Below are 3,794 nucleotides of genomic sequence, written 5' to 3'. Positions count from 1 at the left end.
TATAAAGCCAACATATTTTCGTGTCGAATTGAATGGCACAAATAATCCCAATATGCTATATATAATTCGAAAAGGCCGTTTATACATATTTCCATGAAGCGAAAATCTGGAAAGAAAAGAAGAAACTCAATTAATTAATAAAAATATAACCAAGTCTATGAGTGTACTCACCGCCGCGTGTTAAATGAATGACATTTTTTTCATTCAGGAAATGGAAGAGCGACATCTGCTAGTCAAAATCTCTACACTCCATTTCTGACTGTCAATGCACTGTGTTACCGACATTATGCCTTACGCGTTGCTACACGCAACACATGTCGCGTATTACATATCTCGATCAATCATTCATTTGGTCGAGATTTAAAAAACTTAATTCCACGAATCTCAACATTATCGACAATACACGTCAAAAATAATGTTGAATGGTGGAAGTGATACTCTGTAATACCTTTTCAGCCAGGTTTCTAACCGTTCCGTGTGGTGGCAGGCCACTTGTTGTGAAAACAAAGTTCACCACAATTCAAAAATAACTTGTTAGGACTACTTCGGCGACATCTACCGACATAAAATAAATTATAAAATGTACTAAAGGCGCTAAAGCAACAGCCACATCGCATGGATGCGTGCGAAATTTGTTTTTTTCTTCCTTTCTTTGCGCGCATAAGTATTTACTTATGGCCTTTAATTTTTTATTTCAATTAAATTTTATTTCAATAAAAATTTTTTTTTTCTTCTGCGAAAATATATTACTTACTTACTTACTTAATTGGCGCTTAACCGTCTAAACGGTTATGGCCGTCCAACAAGGCGCGCCAGTCGCTCCTTCGCTCCGCCAACCGGCGCCAATTGGTCACACCAAGGGAGTTTAAATCGTTTTCCACCTGGTCCTTCCAACGGAGTGGGGGCCGCCCTCTACCTCTGCTTCCATAGGCGGGTTCCGATAGAAACACTTTCTTGGCCGGAGCATCATCTTTCATTCGCATAACATGGCCTAGCCAGCGCAGCCGCTGCGTTTTAATTCGCTGGACTATGTTGATGTCTGCGTATATCTCGTACAGCTCATCATTAAATCTTCTTCGGTACTCGCCATCGCCAACGCGTAGAGGTCCATAAATCTTTCGAAGAACTTTTCTCTCGAACACTCCCAAAGCCGCTTCATCTGCTGTTGTCATGGTCCATGCTTCTGCCCCATATAGGAGGACGGGTACGATAAGTGACTTGTAGAGTATGATTTTCGTTCGCCGAGAGAGGACTTTACTTTTCAATTGCCTACCTAGTCCAAAGTAGCATTTATTGGCAAGATTGATTCTTCGCTGGATTTCAGTGCTGATGTTGTTGCTAATGTTGATGCTGGTTCCCAAATAAACGAAGTCTTTTACTATTTCGAAATTATGGCTGCCAACAGTAGCGTGGTTGCCAAGGCGCATATGCGCTGACTCTTTGCTCGATGACAGCAGGTACTTCGTTTTGTCCTCATTCACCATCAAACCCATCTTTACCGCTTCTTTTTCCAGCTTGGAGTAAGCAGAACTAACAGCGCGGGTGTTTAGGCCGATGATATCAATGTCATCAGCATATGCCAGTAATTGCACGCTTTTATAGTATATTGTTCCAGTGCGGTTAAGTTCTGCAGCTAGTATAATTTTCTCCAGCATCAAATTAAAGAAATCGCACGATAGGGGGTCACCCTGTCTGAAACCTCGTTTAGTTTCGAACGGCTCGGAGAGGTCCTTCCCAATTCTGACTGAGCTGATGGTGTTGCTCAACGTCATTTTGCACAGCCGTATAAGTTTTGCGGGGAAACCAAATTCAGACATAGCGGCATATAGGCAGCTCCTTTTCGTGCTGTCGAAGGCGGCTTTAAAGTCGACGAAGAGGTGATGTGTGTCGATTCTCTTTTCACGGGTTTTTTCCAAGACTTGGCGCATTGTGAAAATCTGGTCGATGGTAGATTTACCAGGTCTGAAGCCGCACTGATAAGGTCCAATCAGCCGGTTCACGGTGGGCTTCAATCTTTCGCACAATACACTTGAAAGGACCTTATATGCGATATTAAGAAGGCTGATTCCACGATAGTTGGTGCATTTTGCAGTATCCCCCTTCTTGTGGACTGGGCAAAGAACACTTAGATTCCAACCGTCGGGCATGCTTTCGTCCGCCCATATTTTGCTAAGAAGCTGCTGCATGCGCCTTACCAACTCCTCGCCGCCGAACTTGAATAGCTCCGCAGGCAATCCATCAGCGCCCACGGCCTTGTTGTTTTTCAATCTGGTTATTGCTATTCTAACTTCGTCATAATCGGGCGGGGGGACATATATTCCATCATCATCGATTGCGGGATCGGGTTCTTCATCTCTGCGCGGTGAATTGCTGCCTCCATTTAGGAGAGCAGAGAAGTGTTCCCTCCATAATCTAAGCACTCTCTGGACATCAGTTACGAGGTCGCCGTTTTCATTCCTACAGGAGTTTGCCCCGGTCTTAAAACCTTCCGTCTGTCGCCGTATTTTTTGGTAGAATTTTCGGGCGTTATTCCTGGTGGCTAGCAGCTCAAGCTCCTCCCACTCACGCCTTTCTGCTTCTGCTTTTTTCTTCCTGAAAAGGCGTCTCGCTTCCCTTTTCAACTCACGATAGCGTTCACACACTCCTCTTGTCGCGCTCGCTTTTAACGTAGCCCTGTAGGCAGCGTCTTTTCTTTCGGTTGCAACGCGGCATTCTTCATCATACCAGCTGTTTTTTCGCGGCCGCCGGTAACCAATTTTTTCCTCGGCGGCAGTATGAAGTGCTTTGGAGATATGCTCCCACTGCTCCTGTATTCCTTCAGGATGAGTTGTGCCCTCAGAGAGCAGGTGTGAGAGTCGAGTTGCGAAATCATTGGCAGTCTGTTGTGATTGAAGCTTTTCGACGTCTAGCTTTCCTTGTGTTTTTTGTTCCTTGTTTTTAGCCGCGTTGAGGCGGGTGCGTATTTTGGCTGCAACGAGATAATGGTCCGAATCGATGTTAGGTCCTCGGATGGTTCGCACATCTAAAACACTGGAGGCATGCCGTCCGTCTATCACAACGTGATCGATCTGATTGGGAGTATTTCGATCAGGAGACAGCCATGTAGCATGATGTATCTTTTTATGCATGAACCTCGTGCTTGATATGACCATGTTTCGAGCACCGGCAAAGTCAATCAGCCTCAGTCCGTTAGGAGAAGTTTCATTGTGTAGGCTGAACTTTCCGACTGTAGGGCCAAAAACACCTTCTTTGCCCACCCTGGCGTTAAAGTCGCCAAGCACGACTTTTATATCATGACGGGGGCAGCGCTCGTATGTGCGTTCTAATTGTTCATAAAAAGTGTCTTTCACCTCATCGTCTTTCTCCTCTGTCGGCGCATGGGCGCAGATGAATGATATATTAAAAAATTTTGCTTTTATTCGAATAGCGGCGAGACGCTCGTCCACAGGCGTGAACGCCAGCACTTGGCGACAAAGTCTCTCTCCCACCACGAATCCGACGCCGAAACTGCGCTTATTCGCATGGCCACTCCAATATATGTCACAATTTTTGATCTTCTTTCTTCCTTGCTTCGTCCAACGCATTTCTTGGATGGCGGTGATGTCAGATTTTGCTTTGACGAGGACATCAACCAGCCGGGCATCTGCACCAATCCCATTCAGGGAGCGGACGTTCCAGGTGCATGCCCTCAATTCATTGTCCTTCAAACGTTTGCCATGGTCGTCATCAATAGAGAGTGTATTTATCCGAGGCTTGTTATATTTCATTGGAGTATGGTTTTACGTGGCGGGTCC

This window comes from Eurosta solidaginis, chromosome 3 (assembly GCF_040869045.1).
Source record: "Eurosta solidaginis isolate ZX-2024a chromosome 3, ASM4086904v1, whole genome shotgun sequence".
Classification (NCBI taxonomy): Eukaryota; Metazoa; Arthropoda; class Insecta; order Diptera; family Tephritidae; genus Eurosta; species Eurosta solidaginis.
This window is presented reverse-complemented; position numbering follows the sequence as displayed.